The sequence below is a fragment of the Lissotriton vulgaris genome, unplaced genomic scaffold, assembly GCF_964263255.1.
Source record: "Lissotriton vulgaris unplaced genomic scaffold, aLisVul1.2 SCAFFOLD_3657, whole genome shotgun sequence".
Taxonomy (NCBI): domain Eukaryota; kingdom Metazoa; phylum Chordata; class Amphibia; order Caudata; family Salamandridae; genus Lissotriton; species Lissotriton vulgaris.
The window spans coordinates 127,566-135,000 of NW_028254133.1; the positions used below are offsets into that span (position 1 = coordinate 127,566).

The 7,435-nt window shown below is 52.2% G+C and overlaps 38 non-coding genes across 38 annotated transcripts in view; all 38 read left to right on the forward strand.

Moving 5' to 3' along the window:
- The first annotated feature begins 74 nt into the window (after positions 1-74).
- LOC147660263 (5S ribosomal RNA) lies at positions 75-193 on the forward strand. Its single transcript, XR_015307131.1, has one exon. It is a non-coding gene; the product is annotated as a 5S ribosomal RNA (ribosomal RNA).
- An 80-nt stretch (positions 194-273) lies between these two features.
- Positions 274-392, forward strand: LOC147660264 (5S ribosomal RNA). Its single transcript, XR_015307132.1, has one exon. It is a non-coding gene; the product is annotated as a 5S ribosomal RNA (ribosomal RNA).
- Positions 393-472: 80 nt separating this feature from the next.
- Positions 473-591, forward strand: LOC147660265 (5S ribosomal RNA). The gene has a single exon (XR_015307134.1). It is a non-coding gene; the product is annotated as a 5S ribosomal RNA (ribosomal RNA).
- An 80-nt stretch (positions 592-671) lies between these two features.
- Positions 672-790, forward strand: LOC147660266 (5S ribosomal RNA). The gene has a single exon (XR_015307135.1). It is a non-coding gene; the product is annotated as a 5S ribosomal RNA (ribosomal RNA).
- An 80-nt stretch (positions 791-870) lies between these two features.
- Positions 871-989, forward strand: LOC147660267 (5S ribosomal RNA). Its single transcript, XR_015307136.1, has one exon. It is a non-coding gene; the product is annotated as a 5S ribosomal RNA (ribosomal RNA).
- Positions 990-1,069: 80 nt separating this feature from the next.
- On the forward strand, positions 1,070-1,188 carry LOC147660268 (5S ribosomal RNA). The gene has a single exon (XR_015307137.1). It is a non-coding gene; the product is annotated as a 5S ribosomal RNA (ribosomal RNA).
- An 80-nt stretch (positions 1,189-1,268) lies between these two features.
- LOC147660269 (5S ribosomal RNA) lies at positions 1,269-1,387 on the forward strand. Its single transcript, XR_015307138.1, has one exon. It is a non-coding gene; the product is annotated as a 5S ribosomal RNA (ribosomal RNA).
- An 80-nt stretch (positions 1,388-1,467) lies between these two features.
- LOC147660270 (5S ribosomal RNA) lies at positions 1,468-1,586 on the forward strand. Its single transcript, XR_015307140.1, has one exon. It is a non-coding gene; the product is annotated as a 5S ribosomal RNA (ribosomal RNA).
- Positions 1,587-1,666: 80 nt separating this feature from the next.
- LOC147660271 (5S ribosomal RNA) lies at positions 1,667-1,785 on the forward strand. The gene has a single exon (XR_015307141.1). It is a non-coding gene; the product is annotated as a 5S ribosomal RNA (ribosomal RNA).
- Positions 1,786-1,865: 80 nt separating this feature from the next.
- LOC147660272 (5S ribosomal RNA) lies at positions 1,866-1,984 on the forward strand. Its single transcript, XR_015307142.1, has one exon. It is a non-coding gene; the product is annotated as a 5S ribosomal RNA (ribosomal RNA).
- An 80-nt stretch (positions 1,985-2,064) lies between these two features.
- Positions 2,065-2,183, forward strand: LOC147660273 (5S ribosomal RNA). Its single transcript, XR_015307143.1, has one exon. It is a non-coding gene; the product is annotated as a 5S ribosomal RNA (ribosomal RNA).
- Positions 2,184-2,263: 80 nt separating this feature from the next.
- On the forward strand, positions 2,264-2,382 carry LOC147660274 (5S ribosomal RNA). The gene has a single exon (XR_015307144.1). It is a non-coding gene; the product is annotated as a 5S ribosomal RNA (ribosomal RNA).
- An 80-nt stretch (positions 2,383-2,462) lies between these two features.
- Positions 2,463-2,581, forward strand: LOC147660275 (5S ribosomal RNA). The gene has a single exon (XR_015306592.1). It is a non-coding gene; the product is annotated as a 5S ribosomal RNA (ribosomal RNA).
- Positions 2,582-2,661: 80 nt separating this feature from the next.
- Positions 2,662-2,780, forward strand: LOC147660276 (5S ribosomal RNA). Its single transcript, XR_015307145.1, has one exon. It is a non-coding gene; the product is annotated as a 5S ribosomal RNA (ribosomal RNA).
- Positions 2,781-2,860: 80 nt separating this feature from the next.
- LOC147660277 (5S ribosomal RNA) lies at positions 2,861-2,979 on the forward strand. Its single transcript, XR_015306274.1, has one exon. It is a non-coding gene; the product is annotated as a 5S ribosomal RNA (ribosomal RNA).
- Positions 2,980-3,059: 80 nt separating this feature from the next.
- Positions 3,060-3,178, forward strand: LOC147660278 (5S ribosomal RNA). The gene has a single exon (XR_015307146.1). It is a non-coding gene; the product is annotated as a 5S ribosomal RNA (ribosomal RNA).
- Positions 3,179-3,258: 80 nt separating this feature from the next.
- Positions 3,259-3,377, forward strand: LOC147660279 (5S ribosomal RNA). Its single transcript, XR_015306564.1, has one exon. It is a non-coding gene; the product is annotated as a 5S ribosomal RNA (ribosomal RNA).
- Positions 3,378-3,457: 80 nt separating this feature from the next.
- On the forward strand, positions 3,458-3,576 carry LOC147660280 (5S ribosomal RNA). The gene has a single exon (XR_015307147.1). It is a non-coding gene; the product is annotated as a 5S ribosomal RNA (ribosomal RNA).
- Positions 3,577-3,656: 80 nt separating this feature from the next.
- Positions 3,657-3,775, forward strand: LOC147660281 (5S ribosomal RNA). Its single transcript, XR_015307148.1, has one exon. It is a non-coding gene; the product is annotated as a 5S ribosomal RNA (ribosomal RNA).
- A 73-nt stretch (positions 3,776-3,848) lies between these two features.
- LOC147660282 (5S ribosomal RNA) lies at positions 3,849-3,967 on the forward strand. The gene has a single exon (XR_015306740.1). It is a non-coding gene; the product is annotated as a 5S ribosomal RNA (ribosomal RNA).
- Positions 3,968-4,047: 80 nt separating this feature from the next.
- On the forward strand, positions 4,048-4,166 carry LOC147660283 (5S ribosomal RNA). Its single transcript, XR_015307149.1, has one exon. It is a non-coding gene; the product is annotated as a 5S ribosomal RNA (ribosomal RNA).
- An 80-nt stretch (positions 4,167-4,246) lies between these two features.
- LOC147660284 (5S ribosomal RNA) lies at positions 4,247-4,365 on the forward strand. The gene has a single exon (XR_015307151.1). It is a non-coding gene; the product is annotated as a 5S ribosomal RNA (ribosomal RNA).
- An 80-nt stretch (positions 4,366-4,445) lies between these two features.
- Positions 4,446-4,564, forward strand: LOC147660285 (5S ribosomal RNA). Its single transcript, XR_015307152.1, has one exon. It is a non-coding gene; the product is annotated as a 5S ribosomal RNA (ribosomal RNA).
- An 80-nt stretch (positions 4,565-4,644) lies between these two features.
- Positions 4,645-4,763, forward strand: LOC147660286 (5S ribosomal RNA). Its single transcript, XR_015307153.1, has one exon. It is a non-coding gene; the product is annotated as a 5S ribosomal RNA (ribosomal RNA).
- An 80-nt stretch (positions 4,764-4,843) lies between these two features.
- LOC147660287 (5S ribosomal RNA) lies at positions 4,844-4,962 on the forward strand. The gene has a single exon (XR_015307154.1). It is a non-coding gene; the product is annotated as a 5S ribosomal RNA (ribosomal RNA).
- Positions 4,963-5,042: 80 nt separating this feature from the next.
- On the forward strand, positions 5,043-5,161 carry LOC147660288 (5S ribosomal RNA). The gene has a single exon (XR_015307155.1). It is a non-coding gene; the product is annotated as a 5S ribosomal RNA (ribosomal RNA).
- An 80-nt stretch (positions 5,162-5,241) lies between these two features.
- LOC147660289 (5S ribosomal RNA) lies at positions 5,242-5,360 on the forward strand. The gene has a single exon (XR_015307156.1). It is a non-coding gene; the product is annotated as a 5S ribosomal RNA (ribosomal RNA).
- Positions 5,361-5,440: 80 nt separating this feature from the next.
- On the forward strand, positions 5,441-5,559 carry LOC147660290 (5S ribosomal RNA). Its single transcript, XR_015307157.1, has one exon. It is a non-coding gene; the product is annotated as a 5S ribosomal RNA (ribosomal RNA).
- Positions 5,560-5,639: 80 nt separating this feature from the next.
- On the forward strand, positions 5,640-5,758 carry LOC147660291 (5S ribosomal RNA). The gene has a single exon (XR_015307158.1). It is a non-coding gene; the product is annotated as a 5S ribosomal RNA (ribosomal RNA).
- Positions 5,759-5,838: 80 nt separating this feature from the next.
- On the forward strand, positions 5,839-5,957 carry LOC147660292 (5S ribosomal RNA). The gene has a single exon (XR_015307159.1). It is a non-coding gene; the product is annotated as a 5S ribosomal RNA (ribosomal RNA).
- Positions 5,958-6,037: 80 nt separating this feature from the next.
- On the forward strand, positions 6,038-6,156 carry LOC147660293 (5S ribosomal RNA). The gene has a single exon (XR_015307160.1). It is a non-coding gene; the product is annotated as a 5S ribosomal RNA (ribosomal RNA).
- An 80-nt stretch (positions 6,157-6,236) lies between these two features.
- Positions 6,237-6,355, forward strand: LOC147660294 (5S ribosomal RNA). Its single transcript, XR_015307162.1, has one exon. It is a non-coding gene; the product is annotated as a 5S ribosomal RNA (ribosomal RNA).
- An 80-nt stretch (positions 6,356-6,435) lies between these two features.
- Positions 6,436-6,554, forward strand: LOC147660295 (5S ribosomal RNA). The gene has a single exon (XR_015306634.1). It is a non-coding gene; the product is annotated as a 5S ribosomal RNA (ribosomal RNA).
- Positions 6,555-6,634: 80 nt separating this feature from the next.
- On the forward strand, positions 6,635-6,753 carry LOC147660296 (5S ribosomal RNA). The gene has a single exon (XR_015307163.1). It is a non-coding gene; the product is annotated as a 5S ribosomal RNA (ribosomal RNA).
- Positions 6,754-6,833: 80 nt separating this feature from the next.
- On the forward strand, positions 6,834-6,952 carry LOC147660297 (5S ribosomal RNA). Its single transcript, XR_015307164.1, has one exon. It is a non-coding gene; the product is annotated as a 5S ribosomal RNA (ribosomal RNA).
- An 80-nt stretch (positions 6,953-7,032) lies between these two features.
- LOC147660298 (5S ribosomal RNA) lies at positions 7,033-7,151 on the forward strand. The gene has a single exon (XR_015307165.1). It is a non-coding gene; the product is annotated as a 5S ribosomal RNA (ribosomal RNA).
- A 79-nt stretch (positions 7,152-7,230) lies between these two features.
- Positions 7,231-7,349, forward strand: LOC147660299 (5S ribosomal RNA). Its single transcript, XR_015306619.1, has one exon. It is a non-coding gene; the product is annotated as a 5S ribosomal RNA (ribosomal RNA).
- An 80-nt stretch (positions 7,350-7,429) lies between these two features.
- LOC147660300 (5S ribosomal RNA) overlaps positions 7,430-7,435 on the forward strand; it is a 119-nt gene continuing 113 nt past the window's right edge. Inside the window, exon 1 of the ribosomal RNA XR_015306673.1 lies at positions 7,430-7,435. This exon is cut by the window's right edge and continues 113 nt beyond it. This is a non-coding gene — a ribosomal RNA (5S ribosomal RNA).

A 7,435-nucleotide genomic window follows, 5' to 3' on the forward strand; every position in this document is an offset into this window, starting at 1 on the left:
TTTCAGAGTGGTTTGCTTGCTTGTACTGAAGCTGAGCGAAGAAAGCTAAGAGGCCCAAAACCAGTGCTCCTAGAGCCTACGGCCATACCACCCTGAAAGCACCTGATCTCGTCCGATCTCAGAAGTTAAGCAGGGTCGGGCCTGGTTAGTACCTGGATGGGAGACCGCCTGGGAATACCAGGTGCTGTAGGCTTTTTTTTTTCAGAGTGGTTTGCTTGCTTGTACTGAAGCTGAGCGAAGAAAGCTAAGAGGCCCAAAACCAGTGCTCCTAGAGCCTACGGCCATACCACCCTGAAAGCACCTGATCTCGTCCGATCTCAGAAGTTAAGCAGGGTCGGGCCTGGTTAGTACCTGGATGGGAGACCGCCTGGGAATACCAGGTGCTGTAGGCTTTTTTTTTTCAGAGTGGTTTGCTTGCTTGTACTGAAGCTGAGCGAAGAAAGCTAAGAGGCCCAAAACCAGTGCTCCTAGAGCCTACGGCCATACCACCCTGAAAGCACCTGATCTCGTCCGATCTCAGAAGTTAAGCAGGGTCGGGCCTGGTTAGTACCTGGATGGGAGACCGCCTGGGAATACCAGGTGCTGTAGGCTTTTTTTTTTCAGAGTGGTTTGCTTGCTTGTACTGAAGCTGAGCGAAGAAAGCTAAGAGGCCCAAAACCAGTGCTCCTAGAGCCTACGGCCATACCACCCTGAAAGCACCTGATCTCGTCCGATCTCAGAAGTTAAGCAGGGTCGGGCCTGGTTAGTACCTGGATGGGAGACCGCCTGGGAATACCAGGTGCTGTAGGCTTTTTTTTTTCAGAGTGGTTTGCTTGCTTGTACTGAAGCTGAGCGAAGAAAGCTAAGAGGCCCAAAACCAGTGCTCCTAGAGCCTACGGCCATACCACCCTGAAAGCACCTGATCTCGTCCGATCTCAGAAGTTAAGCAGGGTCGGGCCTGGTTAGTACCTGGATGGGAGACCGCCTGGGAATACCAGGTGCTGTAGGCTTTTTTTTTTCAGAGTGGTTTGCTTGCTTGTACTGAAGCTGAGCGAAGAAAGCTAAGAGGCCCAAAACCAGTGCTCCTAGAGCCTACGGCCATACCACCCTGAAAGCACCTGATCTCGTCCGATCTCAGAAGTTAAGCAGGGTCGGGCCTGGTTAGTACCTGGATGGGAGACCGCCTGGGAATACCAGGTGCTGTAGGCTTTTTTTTTTCAGAGTGGTTTGCTTGCTTGTACTGAAGCTGAGCGAAGAAAGCTAAGAGGCCCAAAACCAGTGCTCCTAGAGCCTACGGCCATACCACCCTGAAAGCACCTGATCTCGTCCGATCTCAGAAGTTAAGCAGGGTCGGGCCTGGTTAGTACCTGGATGGGAGACCGCCTGGGAATACCAGGTGCTGTAGGCTTTTTTTTTTCAGAGTGGTTTGCTTGCTTGTACTGAAGCTGAGCGAAGAAAGCTAAGAGGCCCAAAACCAGTGCTCCTAGAGCCTACGGCCATACCACCCTGAAAGCACCTGATCTCGTCCGATCTCAGAAGTTAAGCAGGGTCGGGCCTGGTTAGTACCTGGATGGGAGACCGCCTGGGAATACCAGGTGCTGTAGGCTTTTTTTTTTCAGAGTGGTTTGCTTGCTTGTACTGAAGCTGAGCGAAGAAAGCTAAGAGGCCCAAAACCAGTGCTCCTAGAGCCTACGGCCATACCACCCTGAAAGCACCTGATCTCGTCCGATCTCAGAAGTTAAGCAGGGTCGGGCCTGGTTAGTACCTGGATGGGAGACCGCCTGGGAATACCAGGTGCTGTAGGCTTTTTTTTTTCAGAGTGGTTTGCTTGCTTGTACTGAAGCTGAGCGAAGAAAGCTAAGAGGCCCAAAACCAGTGCTCCTAGAGCCTACGGCCATACCACCCTGAAAGCACCTGATCTCGTCCGATCTCAGAAGTTAAGCAGGGTCGGGCCTGGTTAGTACCTGGATGGGAGACCGCCTGGGAATACCAGGTGCTGTAGGCTTTTTTTTTTCAGAGTGGTTTGCTTGCTTGTACTGAAGCTGAGCGAAGAAAGCTAAGAGGCCCAAAACCAGTGCTCCTAGAGCCTACGGCCATACCACCCTGAAAGCACCTGATCTCGTCCGATCTCAGAAGTTAAGCAGGGTCGGGCCTGGTTAGTACCTGGATGGGAGACCGCCTGGGAATACCAGGTGCTGTAGGCTTTTTTTTTTCAGAGTGGTTTGCTTGCTTGTACTGAAGCTGAGCGAAGAAAGCTAAGAGGCCCAAAACCAGTGCTCCTAGAGCCTACGGCCATACCACCCTGAAAGCACCTGATCTCGTCCGATCTCAGAAGTTAAGCAGGGTCGGGCCTGGTTAGTACCTGGATGGGAGACCGCCTGGGAATACCAGGTGCTGTAGGCTTTTTTTTTTCAGAGTGGTTTGCTTGCTTGTACTGAAGCTGAGCGAAGAAAGCTAAGAGGCCCAAAACCAGTGCTCCTAGAGCCTACGGCCATACCACCCTGAAAGCACCTGATCTCGTCCGATCTCAGAAGTTAAGCAGGGTCGGGCCTGGTTAGTACCTGGATGGGAGACCGCCTGGGAATACCAGGAGCTGTAGGCTTTTTTTTTTCAGAGTGGTTTGCTTGCTTGTACTGAAGCTGAGCGAAGAAAGCTAAGAGGCCCAAAACCAGTGCTCCTAGAGCCTACGGCCATACCACCCTGAAAGCACCTGATCTCGTCCGATCTCAGAAGTTAAGCAGGGTCGGGCCTGGTTAGTACCTGGATGGGAGACCGCCTGGGAATACCAGGTGCTGTAGGCTTTTTTTTTTCAGAGTGGTTTGCTTGCTTGTACTGAAGCTGAGCGAAGAAAGCTAAGAGGCCCAAAACCAGTGCTCCTAGAGCCTACGGCCATACCACCCTGAAAGCACCTGATCTCATCCGATCTCAGAAGTTAAGCAGGGTCGGGCCTGGTTAGTACCTGGATGGGAGACCGCCTGGGAATACCAGGTGCTGTAGGCTTTTTTTTTTCAGAGTGGTTTGCTTGCTTGTACTGAAGCTGAGCGAAGAAAGCTAAGAGGCCCAAAACCAGTGCTCCTAGCGCCTACGGCCATACCACCCTGAAAGCACCTGATCTCGTCCGATCTCAGAAGTTAAGCAGGGTCGGGCCTGGTTAGTACCTGGATGGGAGACCGCCTGGGAATACCAGGTGCTGTAGGCTTTTTTTTTTCAGAGTGGTTTGCTTGCTTGTACTGAAGCTGAGCGAAGAAAGCTAAGAGGCCCAAAACCAGTGCTCCTAGAGCCTACGGCCATACCACCCTGAAAGCACCTGATCTCGTCTGATCTCAGAAGTTAAGCAGGGTCGGGCCTGGTTAGTACCTGGATGGGAGACCGCCTGGGAATACCAGGTGCTGTAGGCTTTTTTTTTTCAGAGTGGTTTGCTTGCTTGTACTGAAGCTGAGCGAAGAAAGCTAAGAGGCCCAAAACCAGTGCTCCTAGAGCCTACGGCCATACCACCCTGAAAGCACCTGATCTCGTCCGATCTCAGAAGTTAAGCAGGGTCGGGCCTGGTTAGTACCTGGATGGGAGACCGCCTGGGAATACCAGGTGCTGTAGGCTTTTTTTTTTCAGAGTGGTTTGCTTGCTTGTACTGAAGCTGAGCGAAGAAAGCTAAGAGGCCCAAAACCAGTGCTCCTAGAGCCTACGGCCATACCACCCTGAAAGCACCTGATCTCGTCCGATCTCAGAAGTTAAGCAGGGTCGGGCCTGGTTAGTACCTGGATGGGAGACCGCCTGGGAATACCAGGTGCTGTAGGCTTTTTTTTTTCAGAGTGGTTTGCTTGCTTGTACTGAAGCTGAGCGAAGAAAGCTAAGAGGCCCAAAACCAGTGCTCCTAGAGCCTAACCACCCTGAAAGCACCTGATCTCGTCCGATCTCAGAAGTTAAGCAGGGTCGGGCCTGGTTAGTACCTGGATGGGAGACCGCCTGGGAATACCAGGTGCTGTAGGCTTTTTTTTTTCAGAGTGGTTTGCTTGCTTGTACTGAAGCTGAGCGAAGAAAGCTAAGAGGCCCAAAACCAGTGCTCCTAGAGCCTACGGCCATACCACCCTGAAAGCACCTGATCTCGTCCGATCTCAGAAGTTAAGCAGGGTCGGGCCTGGTTAGTACCTGGATGGGAGACCGCCTGGGAATACCAGGTGCTGTAGGCTTTTTTTTTTCAGAGTGGTTTGCTTGCTTGTACTGAAGCTGAGCGAAGAAAGCTAAGAGGCCCAAAACCAGTGCTCCTAGAGCCTACGGCCATACCACCCTGAAAGCACCTGATCTCGTCCGATCTCAGAAGTTAAGCAGGGTCGGGCCTGGTTAGTACCTGGATGGGAGACCGCCTGGGAATACCAGGTGCTGTAGGCTTTTTTTTTTCAGAGTGGTTTGCTTGCTTGTACTGAAGCTGAGCGAAGAAAGCTAAGAGGCCCAAAACCAGTGCTCCTAGAGCCTACGGCCATACCACCCTGAAAGCACCTGATCTCGTCCGATCTCAGAAGTTAAGCAGGGTCGGGCCTGGTTAGTACCTGGATGGGAGACCGCCTGGGAATACCAGGTGCTGTAGGCTTTTTTTTTTCAGAGTGGTTTGCTTGCTTGTACTGAAGCTGAGCGAAGAAAGCTAAGAGGCCCAAAACCAGTGCTCCTAGAGCCTACGGCCATACCACCCTGAAAGCACCTGATCTCGTCCGATCTCAGAAGTTAAGCAGGGTCGGGCCTGGTTAGTACCTGGATGGGAGACCGCCTGGGAATACCAGGTGCTGTAGGCTTTTTTTTTTCAGAGTGGTTTGCTTGCTTGTACTGAAGCTGAGCGAAGAAAGCTAAGAGGCCCAAAACCAGTGCTCCTAGAGCCTACGGCCATACCACCCTGAAAGCACCTGATCTCGTCCGATCTCAGAAGTTAAGCAGGGTCGGGCCTGGTTAGTACCTGGATGGGAGACCGCCTGGGAATACCAGGTGCTGTAGGCTTTTTTTTTTCAGAGTGGTTTGCTTGCTTGTACTGAAGCTGAGCGAAGAAAGCTAAGAGGCCCAAAACCAGTGCTCCTAGAGCCTACGGCCATACCACCCTGAAAGCACCTGATCTCGTCCGATCTCAGAAGTTAAGCAGGGTCGGGCCTGGTTAGTACCTGGATGGGAGACCGCCTGGGAATACCAGGTGCTGTAGGCTTTTTTTTTTCAGAGTGGTTTGCTTGCTTGTACTGAAGCTGAGCGAAGAAAGCTAAGAGGCCCAAAACCAGTGCTCCTAGAGCCTACGGCCATACCACCCTGAAAGCACCTGATCTCGTCCGATCTCAGAAGTTAAGCAGGGTCGGGCCTGGTTAGTACCTGGATGGGAGACCGCCTGGGAATACCAGGTGCTGTAGGCTTTTTTTTTTCAGAGTGGTTTGCTTGCTTGTACTGAAGCTGAGCGAAGAAAGCTAAGAGGCCCAAAACCAGTGCTCCTAGAGCCTACGGCCATACCACCCTGAAAGCACCTGATCTCGTCCGATCTCAGAAGTTAAGCAGGGTCGGGCCTGGTTAGTACCTGGATGGGAGACCGCCTGGGAATACCAGGTGCTGTAGGCTTTTTTTTTTCAGAGTGGTTTGCTTGCTTGTACTGAAGCTGAGCGAAGAAAGCTAAGAGGCCCAAAACCAGTGCTCCTAGAGCCTACGGCCATACCACCCTGAAAGCACCTGATCTCGTCCGATCTCAGAAGTTAAGCAGGGTCGGGCCTGGTTAGTACCTGGATGGGAGACCGCCTGGGAATACCAGGTGCTGTAGGCTTTTTTTTTTCAGAGTGGTTTGCTTGCTTGTACTGAAGCTGAGCGAAGAAAGCTAAGAGGCCCAAAACCAGTGCTCCTAGAGCCTACGGCCATACCACCCTGAAAGCACCTGATCTCGTCCGATCTCAGAAGTTAAGCAGGGTCGGGCCTGGTTAGTACCTGGATGGGAGACCGCCTGGGAATACCAGGTGCTGTAGGCTTTTTTTTTTCAGAGTGGTTTGCTTGCTTGTACTGAAGCTGAGCGAAGAAAGCTAAGAGGCCCAAAACCAGTGCTCCTAGAGCCTACGGCCATACCACCCTGAAAGCACCTGATCTCGTCCGATCTCAGAAGTTAAGCAGGGTCGGGCCTGGTTAGTACCTGGATGGGAGACCGCCTGGGAATACCAGGTGCTGTAGGCTTTTTTTTTTCAGAGTGGTTTGCTTGCTTGTACTGAAGCTGAGCGAAGAAAGCTAAGAGGCCCAAAACCAGTGCTCCTAGAGCCTACGGCCATACCACCCTGAAAGCACCTGATCTCGTCCGATCTCAGAAGTTAAGCAGGGTCGGGCCTGGTTAGTACCTGGATGGGAGACCGCCTGGGAATACCAGGTGCTGTAGGCTTTTTTTTTTCAGAGTGGTTTGCTTGCTTGTACTGAAGCTGAGCGAAGAAAGCTAAGAGGCCCAAAACCAGTGCTCCTAGAGCCTACGGCCATACCACCCTGAAAGCACCTGATCTCGTCCGATCTCAGAAGTTAAGCAGGGTCAGGCCTGGTTAGTACCTGGATGGGAGACCGCCTGGGAATACCAGGTGCTGTAGGCTTTTTTTTTTCAGAGTGGTTTGCTTGCTTGTACTGAAGCTGAGCGAAGAAAGCTAAGAGGCCCAAAACCAGTGCTCCTAGAGCCTACGGCCATACCACCCTGAAAGCACCTGATCTCGTCCGATCTCAGAAGTTAAGCAGGGTCGGGCCTGGTTAGTACCTGGATGGGAGACCGCCTGGGAATACCAGGTGCTGTAGGCTTTTTTTTTTCAGAGTGGTTTGCTTGCTTGTACTGAAGCTGAGCGAAGAAAGCTAAGAGGCCCAAAACCAGTGCTCCTAGAGCCTACGGCCATACCACCCTGAAAGCACCTGATCTCGTCCGATCTCAGAAGTTAAGCAGGGTCGGGCCTGGTTAGTACCTGGATGGGAGACCGCCTGGGAATACCAGGTGCTGTAGGCTTTTTTTTTTCAGAGTGGTTTGCTTGCTTGTACTGAAGCTGAGCGAAGAAAGCTAAGAGGCCCAAAACCAGTGCTCCTAGAGCCTACGGCCATACCACCCTGAAAGCACCTGATCTCGTCCGATCTCAGAAGTTAAGCAGGGTCGGGCCTGGTTAGTACCTGGATGGGAGACCGCCTGGGAATACCAGGTGCTGTAGGCTTTTTTTTTCAGAGTGGTTTGCTTGCTTGTACTGAAGCTGAGCGAAGAAAGCTAAGAGGCCCAAAACCAGTGCTCCTAGAGCCTACGGCCATACCACCCGGAAAGCACCTGATCTCGTCCGATCTCAGAAGTTAAGCAGGGTCGGGCCTGGTTAGTACCTGGATGGGAGACCGCCTGGGAATACCAGGTGCTGTAGGCTTTTTTTTTTCAGAGTGGTTTGCTTGCTTGTACTGAAGCTGAGCGAAGAAAGCTAAGAGGCCCAAAACCAGTGCTCCTAGAGCCTAC